Source organism: Nyctibius grandis, chromosome 12, assembly GCF_013368605.1.
Source record: "Nyctibius grandis isolate bNycGra1 chromosome 12, bNycGra1.pri, whole genome shotgun sequence".
Lineage (NCBI taxonomy): Eukaryota > Metazoa > Chordata > Aves > Nyctibiiformes > Nyctibiidae > Nyctibius > Nyctibius grandis.
This window is the reverse complement of record NC_090669.1, coordinates 7,624,482-7,634,851: the sequence shown is the minus strand read 5'-3', so window position 1 is coordinate 7,634,851 and position 10,370 is coordinate 7,624,482.

Below are 10,370 nucleotides of genomic sequence, written 5' to 3'. Positions count from 1 at the left end.
TATAATGGCCTTCTTGCTCCAAATTGCTCAAAGCACCCTCCTTCGCCAGATGGAGGGTATTAATTTTTCTAGAGGAATTTGTGTATAAGGTACAGATGGACAAGATGCACTTTTTAGCACACCAGGCTTTTGCCTTGCTATTCTGTGTGTATTTCTGTTCTCTAGAGCTTCTGTGCAGTAAGTGAGTGTTTTGAAAGGCCTGAATTATTTTTTGCCTTGCTCTAAGGATGATGGAGAGTAAGAAGTAAACCCTGGTTCTCACAGCTGAGACTAGTGTTTTACTAACTGGAAAAAAACTTTCCCTTTGAAAAGCTTGCCAAGAATCATCCTCAACGTGTTGGAATCAGTAAGAATTTTGCCATTGAGCTGAACAGCACTAAACACAACTAGATGGTACTTCAGTTAAGAACAGCTTTTAAAATATTTTAGGGAAGGTTTGTTTTCATATATGAGATTATAAATGCTATGGATAGGAAATCACACTGGATCTAAACATCCATGTACCCTAAAAGTGGCAGAGTACAATCTCCCAGATTTATGCTGACAGTACCCCGTTTTAGCCAATGCTGTGTCCAGGCTCATTCTGTGAGTGGGAGGTGATTGTAGCTTCAGACTGCATGCCCCAGAATGCTACACTGAGAAGAAATGCTGACCTAAATACCTTTCTGGCCTATGTGCCAGAAACTTTGGTGTCTACAGCATGGTCTCAAAACTTTTTATTCTGTAGTGATTATAATTGTGAGGATGTTTCAAACTGAAATTTAAATATCTGAAATAAAAATATACCACAGGCTGCCTCCTGCACCTGCTTATATATATGTAGCAGTCCAGTGAAGTGAATGAAAATATGCCTATTTGCATAAAGATTGAATCTGGTCCAAAATGGGTTGTTTTTCACATAAAGATACAATTCAGTAAAGGCAAGTGGGTTTTTAATTTAATAATACTTTGTGTAGTTACCTCATTATCATGATGGACTGATTCACCATGCTTTTGTCTCCCAGCAAACTGAAGATAGAAATGGGAGCTGGTTCGCTGGGTGAGAATAGGCCATGTAAGTAAAAGAATCCCTTCTGGGTTTTGTTTCAGATTCATTTGCCCTGTGTCAAGACAATTTTGTTTATAAATTGGTGAGAACTTTTGGTGGTTATAAATTTACCTCAAGTTCTTAACTCTTCTAAAAGTGACCAGGTTTCCACCTGAACTGAAAATTAGTAATTCAAGTAATTCTAATATTCTCGGTCATTATTGGTAAGCTGCTAAAATTGATATTGTAGTATTTCTTTAACAAATTAATTGTAATGGTGAGAATAAAACCAGTTGCAATCAACATGAAAAATAGGTCTTTTTTCAAACAAGCCTAACTTCATTCTCTGAGAAAATTAAAAGTTTGGTTAAGGAAAGTAACCAGATAAGGAATATATTTAGGCTTCTATAAATCTTACTACTATTACATAAAGAACATTATAGTTTGTCTATATGGAAAACATCATATAATTAAGAACTGGATGACAGACTTGTCTTGCAATAGCTGTCAAAAGAGATTTTCATCAAATAGCAATTCTTCCAGGAATGGTATATATCAATGTGAAGCCTGGCATTAATCAGCATTTTTCACTGTAACATCACTGCTATGACACTGTTGATGGCAGAATGTCAGCCAAGGGCAAACCTGTCCTTTCAGGTGACTTGGATTGCAAAGTAGGATTGGAACCAGAAAAAGAAAATCTTTTGTTATATACCCAAAAGCAAGTAATGACTCAAGTAACAGGGACTATGAACTGTGCCTAGTGATTAAGAGTGATGTTGTGAAAGCAGATACTGTGAAATGTGTTTGGGTACCATAGTGGAGAAGCAACTGAACGTACAACATTAGCGCAGAGGGAAATGGCATTAGAGAGGGTGTTTACCTCTGTGCATGGCACTTCTGAGGTGGTCCGGGCTTATACCATGCAGGTCTAGCATTAGATTTCTAAAATTCTACTAAAAGTTGGCAAGATATAGGGACTAAATGGCAAGGGAGATGATATATTGGTTCAGTGGTTCTACAACCACAGGATCTATAACTGATACAGTCCTTATAGATCCTGTGTCCATGGTGGTATATGTGTACATGTGTCTGCCCATGCAGCTGTAAACCAGATGAGATTTTTCTCTGGTCTTCATTTTGAGGAAAGCCTTAAGGGACAAGGATTCCGTCTTCCAGGTTTTGCTTTGTTGATTTTTATGGTAATTGAGTCTCATTTCTCGTTTCCATGCAGCACTAAGCAAACCTATTTCTCCACTTCATTACCTTGGGTCTCTCAAGGATAAAAACAAGCACAACTTAAGTGAAACTGAAGCGTTGAAGATAGTAAAAGCAGTATGAGTCTTCCAATTTGAACGATGTTGTTAAAAAATAATTACTGCAGAAGTTGTGGTATCCCCCTGCTATATCCTGAACATCCCCAAACTCTACTGCACTGTGGCCTGTTAAACCTTTAAGTGCATGTCTGTGTAAAGGCACTTGGGAACGTTAATTCACAGCTACAGTCCATTCAGATGAATTTTCCTGAGGTTTCCTGTTTAGGAAAGCCTAAATTTATTACAAGAGATCTGGCTAACAGCCCCAAAATGGAACTTATCACAAGAATAAGCATTTCTATGACATTCTTGTTACAACCCCTCACCACTAATACCTTTCCTTGAACTCCCTGCCTCTAATCCTGAAAATAACACAGGTAAATCCCTAGTCTTTTACACATATTGAAAAGCCTACTAAGTGAAAGAAAAACCATAATAAATGATCAAGTATAAAAAGGTGCTTTGGCTTAGATGTTTCCAGAAGTGATACAACAAAATTAAAATCAACTGATTCCCCTGGAAAAACACTAATACATGTCACTGCAGCAATTCCTCAAAGTGTTTCTCTAAGTTTAATACAGTTTCTGGAATAGCTTTTTAGAATGGTTTTCACAGAAATTACTGAAGGAAGGAGACGTTACCTGAATGAATAATAACAAAAATGAGCTAGGCAGCTGGTACAGAGATCTAGGACCTAATTTCTGCCAGACTTCAAATGTGGCCATCCAGCTGCCTTTATGTTTTCTAGGTGAGGATAACAAAACCAGCTTTGGAAAACTCCCAGCTCTCCCTATAAGCTTTAAGCAATTTCTAAGCAAACTAGAGATTTTTTTGTTTTCTTTTGACAAAGAAAAGTTGGTGGTGTTCTTAGAGCTGTCTAACATATTTTGACAGTATAATTCTCATTTGAAAAATTTCATTTTCAAGTAGAAAATCCTTGCAGTTTGGGGGGGATTGGGAAGTTTCCAGTCAGATTTTTTTTTTTTTTTGGAAGAAAAGTAACATTAAAGGAGTAATGATTTTCTTGCTGAAAATGAGTAAAGACTGACATTAAATTTTTGATTCACAGTCCAGCTTTGAGAAAGCCGTTCTGGCATTCTGTCTAGCATACCACAATAACTGAGACGTGTATCTTATGTTTGTCTTCTCCTTTCTTTTCTTTTTTTTTTTTTTTTTTACTTTGTTATTTCTATGACTGCCCTCTTTTCTTTTTTCCCCTGTGCACTTTATTTGTTCAATTTTAATATTATGTCAGTATTTCATTGTTCTTTTAAATCCTTCCTTTCCTCCCTTGTAATTTTAAACCTCTCTAGATTTGACTTTTTTTTTTCCCCTTGTCTTTATCCTTATTCTTTCATTTCCTCTTTCATCTGTTTTTTGCATAAGCTCCTTTTTTAACAATTCTGCAGTTTCTTGTATGCTTTTCTTTCCCAGAGGAAGACCAATAGTTAAGGTAGCCAGGAGACTGCTGCTCTCGGCAGCTGCACAGAGAAACTGCTTGCTTGGGAGAAAGGGTGCTGATGGATGGGAACTGGAGTATCAAAACCCAGGCTGCAGTTTAGCCTGTGTAGAGCGAAGCAGCTATCTCAGCTAACAGACACTGAAGGTCTGGTTCTTTTTGTATAAATGATTTTTTTTTTTAATATTGTGTATTTCTGAGTACTGAAGCCTGTAGCTAGCAGAATTGGAGAGATGTGGAGGGGCTGGAAGTCAGGGGACAAACCAGCCTGTGGACATCAAGAAGCACGTAGCTGTCTGAGTGCTGGACAGGGTTAACGTGTAGCTAGACATTTCAGTAGCCTTCTCTCTTCATTCTCCGAAGAACACTATTCTTATTGCCATTTCCTTTCTTAATCTGCAGATTCTCTTTCCTCCCTGGTGCATCTCTGACAGTCAGTTTTGCTGTGTAGGTATAGAAATTACCCATACATTTTCATCAAACAGTGTCAGGGCTCTCTTGATATGCCCTGGAAAGTTTTGACAAATAAAATAGAGCTAAATACCAAGTGAAAACCTATGTCTTCCTGAGGTGGCTCTAAAACAGAATCAGTATCTTTTCCACAGTCACAAAGACTGAAGAGCAGCCTTTTTTTCCAACAGTTTAGAGTTTCCAGTTTCAATCTTTTCAGACTACAAACCTTGAAGTCATCACTAATGCCTGTACAGTAAGACACCTGTGGAATCTCTGAGAAATGATTCTGTTTTGGAGCAGGACTGGATGCTATAATAAGCTGGTGTTGCTGAAACTCTTTTGTGAGTTTCAAGCTCTACCCGCAAGTTGCTGGTAAATGCCCTTTCCAATATTTAACTTCAAGATTTGTAAAAATAGGCCAAAAATGTGTCTTGCTATTCTGGAGACCATACTGTTTCTTTAGTAAAATGCATGAAATGGATGGTTCATGTGGTAAAAAAAAAAAAACATAAAAGATGTATTGTTTTGAATACCAGAGGCACTGTTTCTCTGCAGGTGTTTTGCATGAGGGAAAGCTGCTAGGATAGCATTTATGAGCTTTAAATAATGAGCACGGAACTGTGTATCCTCCACAACCAATGATTCTTCCAGTGAATATAATCATGAAGGAAACTGAATTCAAACATCAGCTTATTCCCATGCTAATTAGTGCACTCTCTGACTCTCTCACAAGATAACAGTAATCTAGACAGAATTAAAATCAAAAGCAACTTCTGTTGTTTTTTGGTAGTTAACATTGTAATTGTACTTTGGTTATTACAAATAGTACTATTTTAGAAAAAGAACACAGCCCTAAGAGTGTGTGTGTCTGTGACTTTGGAGGTATGGACCAGATTCGGGGCTGATGTTAATTGTTGGTTCAGCCCAGTGAAGCTAATGGTGATAGAAGCTGCCTCAGGGTGTCTGTCTGTTCATGTAGCTCCACTCTCCCCTAGGCTACTTCCCTGGCTTAATCCTTTATCCAGCCTAGAAATGCATTTCTTTTCCTTATTTAAGATTCCATAGACCCTTCATATTTAATATTGGTATAAAAGGGAAACCGAGCCCCAGGAGAAAGATCAGAGTTTCTGTTCTGTTGAGGCATCAGAGTCATTCTTTCCTTAATGAAGAGGAACAGCAGGATGGATAAAAATCAATGACTTAAAAAATAAATTGGATTTTTAATTTAAGTGTAAAAAATATTTCTTGAGTAAAACTACTTTAAATAAAGTTTTAAACCTATATTAAGTCCAATTTATTCTGATGTGTTAAATCATTCAAAGTTTAAAGAAAAAAGTCCCAAAATGTGTTGCTGGAAAGGTTTTCACATTGGGCCAGTGAGTCACTACTCATTAGCAGTGAAGAGAAAATAGTTCTTCTAGGTTCCATTTACTCAATTTCATTCAGTGACTAAAGTCAACACAAAGAAAATAGAGATATTGTTTTCACAGTGTACTCTTCTGTTCTTTTCCTACAGAGACAGAAACATTAAAATTTTTCCTTGGATTAAATATATCCATTTTGCCATATCTGGCACTCAGCACTGAGTTTCTGAAAAAAGCAGGATGCCTATTTTCCTCTACCACCTATGGTTAAAAATGAAGTGTAAGATGAGGCCTACGAGTTTTAAAATCTGGAATGACATGATAGTCAGAAACAAGCACTGCAAGCCACTTTAATAAGCCTTCCTTTGTTGGTTAAAATAATTCATTTGAAAAGCAAAATATATTTTGATAACTTTACATTTTCACCTTGAGAACACTTGCATTAATTCGTGTTTATAAATATTGATTTATAATCTACATTTTTGTAGATTATTACCTTCTGTAGTTGCTTTAATAAATGTGTATAGTTAGAAAACTCTGTATGCAGACATAATAAAATGGCTATACTTAGTAATAAATCAACATGTTTTAAAAGTTACCAGCCCAAGATAATCAGACTCTCTTTAGGGAAATAACAGAAGTATTGATGCAAAACAAGACAAAAACAAATAGAAGTTTTCTGCTTAAAGGTCATGATTCTCTATCAGGCTATTCTGTTCTAAGCCTTCATATAACTTGCTAAAATGCCCACAGGTTGAGCTCATCAGGGTTTAATATGCAATTGACCAAGCACATGTGATAGCACAGGTTATTCACAGGAAAAATTAGTGCTACCAGCTTTTGGCATGTCTGTGTTAGTCTTGAAAAACAAGAGCACATTCTCCAGACGTCTGTCACAAAGGAGGTGTTGAAGGGGGTGTGAAGGAAATGAGCCTGCTGTTTGATTTGCATGCATCTTCATTTTCTGTTTAATTCAAAGAACTGAGACTGCCTGTCCTACCTTAGCAAGGTACATATCTATTCGCATTTGACCATTATCTGGGTTAGAGAAAACATACAACCAGCCCCTGTGGATGAGATATTGGTCAGCAAAGCTGCATAAGCAAATTAGAAACAGGAATTGGAGGAGGAATTTGCTCTGAAGGCTGATCAGCTCTTCACAGCATAAATTAAAATCTTGCCACTCGTTTGGGACTGGTCTCAATGCACACATGCTTCATTTGATCCACGGGGTTTATTCCAGCTGTTTTCAGTGTGAGTAAAGGGAAACATACCGGTGGTTTTAGGGCCTGAGGATGTGTAACCGCCCTCAGTCCTCACTGAAATGAGGGCCTTTGCACTAGCGGGCAAAATTCACTTTGAAACTGAAAAGAGTTTTGTTCTGTCAGATCCTGAAAAATGTAAACTGTCATTCAGCACTGAAGGGTAAAGGCCTAATCTGGATTTGGATTCTGATTTTTAACACTGCTGTATCATGGAGTCGGGGGAAGCTATATGTTACATTTTCAGTATGTGCAATGTGTGTGTGTAGGAAAAAGCGAATACTATTGCACAAAGAAATGAAGCTCCACATTTGCATATGCAGTTGTTTCAGGATTAACCCCAATACAGATTATTGATGGGGGTAATATTTCTACTTATTCATCAATATCCTGTTTTGTTTCTTTTGTAAAAAACTTTTCCCCCCCTCTGCCTCCACTCCCATCCCCCTGTTGTCTTTGTGCCTAGTATTTTTCCACACTTTATTTCCTAAAAGACTAGCAGGTTTGACGACGCATTGTGATTTCTTTTCTACAGGGCTTTATAAAGGAAGCTGGAGGCAGTTCTCATTAGTCTCACTGACATCTTTTATCACTTATCAGAGGAACAAGCAAACGGAGAGCAATTCCTTTGATCATGGCAAAAGTAGAAAGAGTATTAAAAACCCTATGAAGATTCACTAAGTAGAAAGTGGAAAAGACAGTCTGTGGCATGTTTCAAAGAAGTAACATGATTTAAAGTTGCCAGATTTGCTTGTATATATTAAAGAATTGTTAATGATGCTACATTTTACATGCATCCTTAGGTTTTTGGTTTTTTTAAAAAAAACAGGCAAAGGAGTTCTTGGGTAGAATGGATGGATTAGATCAATTGGAAAATATCTCTAAAAGGTGAGCTGTGTCAGAGAGGAATTCTGTGATTCAGTGAAAATTCTTAAAAATAAAAATAAGGTTGTAATGGTGGCACAATGGATTGAAAAAGAAACCTACTCTCATGGGAGAATGTTAAGAAACCTTAAGAATTCCTTTTCTTTTGGAGGCTTTCTGTGGTGAATCAATGTATGTTTGTGAACACTGCATATAGGAACTGCAACGCTTGCAATTATCCATGTATACCTGACTGCCTAACTCTGACCTCAGAGCGCCACTGCTTCTTCCTTCTATGGAAAAATAAGATTTTTCTCAGTTGTTCTGAGTATTGATTCACCTAGCGTGATACCTTCATTGTGTGCCTTGCATTATTACCAACAGCACAGGGAGAAAAAAGTGAATATACCCTCCTACCCACAGATATTGAGCGTTATGTAGTCTTGATCCACTAGTCCTTTTCTGTACAGCTGCAGCTTGGTTATCCACCGCTTATAAATCCCTTCTTGATTTCTGCATGTGATCAGTTCATATCTCAAAGCATCAGATGCGAATTGCCCTTGAAGGCCCTTGTCTTAACCTGTGAAAATACAGACGCCACAATTATTTAGGCATTTTCTTCCAGCATAGACTCTGTGTCAGCCTTGTCCCTACAGCATGTTTTACTACCATAGATAATTTTTAACTATGTTGAATTTGATTTGGATATGATGCAATGTAGTACATTTCTATAGCACCTTTTATGCAAGCATCCCCAGAGCGCTTTCTGATCAAGCTAAAATTAGCTCTGAACTACATACAAATTCCTAAAAGATTCATTAAAAAAAAAAAAAAGTAAAGAGAAGGTAGAAATGTATACACTCTGTTCAAAGTTAAAACAGACAGAAGGGGCAAGATCTTGTCTGTTACATCAGAGTAAGAGAGGAGGAACTAATTCAGTATATTGCTATAAAACAGGCTTGGAGTGTGATTCTCCAAGTTAGTGCAATGCACTGCTCTAACAATGCTGACCAGAATGAATTGCATGAATGCTGTAAATGACCTGGAGGTAGCAGGTGAAGCAATATATATATGGGTTATCAGATCTCCCTTTATGTACACATTGTTCTAATATTTGCTGCTTCTGATAAGAAAAGGAAAGCCACACAGTCCTTTGTGATACATGGCCTCAGTCATCCAAGGGGAAGACAGTGGAAGGAATAAACAAATAGCTTTGAGGGATGTGAATCATGGATCCAAAATAATACAAATTTTTTTTTCAGAGCAAGGGGCTTAGAGATAAAGCAAACTTTAGTTGGTTTCTCAGGGTTAAAAATAGAAGATTGTTGCTAGAAGTTGTCAGGAGGGACAGGCTGACACAGGGTGACATGCTGAGGAAGGAGGCTAAGAGTTAGATCTTTTCCTAGACCTAGAGATCTTAATGAAAATCAGACTAGCATATGATCTCTTTCATTGTTGTAAGACTTTCTTTTGATCCTTTTCTTTTAAACAAATAAAATGTTTCTTTAAGGCAGTAGTTTGATCACCATCATTGCTCCTTCATGGAAGAGAACTGTAGGGCCTGAAGATGCATTAAACCTGCTCAGACAGGTGATGATGGTCTGAACTAGCAAAAAGAGAACTGAACATAGTTCATTGCTCTTATTAACGGTCATGCATGTTTGTTAACAGCTCTGCCTGTACCAAAGGTGGTAGGCTGGTGGAAGTCTACCTCCATGGCTTGTCCTTGCTGTTTCCAGAGCAGTGCGACAAAGAGCATCAGTATGTTATGATGTAGCAACCTCAAATCATGGCAACTGTGTGACCAGTGCAGATACTTAAGGGTCATCTGCAACAGGCAGGAAAGCCTGAATGGCAGTGAACAAAAGGAAGAGGAACTTTATAGCCACATGTTTAGGAAAGTCATTATTTGAAGTCTGGCATTTGTTACAATGAACAATGAAAAAAAATCTTTAGAGAAAGTCAGATTTTTCAATACAACTGTACAAGGAGACATAAGGTCTTGTAACCATAGCTAATAGATTAAGCAAGTAAATTGCATTTTCTGTGGAGATGTGACTTCTAACACTTCATGGCCCCAGACTGTAGCTGAAAACTTACTACAGGGTGCAGCTGAGCTGTACCACAGTATGGCAGGAAAGGCGGGAAGTGTGCATGTCTGAAAACTTTCTTAGACTGAGCTTTTTAGATTTCTAAGGCTGTATGTGCTTTCGTGAAATTAAGAACTTTACCAAAATAGGAAGACAAAATGTGGAGAATGCATACATTCAGGCTACAGTGTTCAGTGAATAAACACCATCTGGGCCTGAGGAAAGCCCAAGAGTATACGTCAGTTAGGAAGTTAAGGGCACCTCTGGACCCCGTCCTGCTGCAGCCAATCCTTTACGCTGTGGTAAATCAGCTGTCAAACGTGGCAACAGTGAAGTGAGAGATGGTCTCTCAAGTACATCGTTTCTGATTTAGAACCCTTCCATAGCTAGCAAATCGGTCTGTTTTGCCCCAAATATAATTGCGGTGTCTGAGGCAGAGAGAATGGGACTGGAGGAAGGAGCAGAGAGAAGGTTGTGCAACAGATGCAAAATAGTAGCTATAAATGTATCCAGTGGAAAGACTGAATCTCTGGAC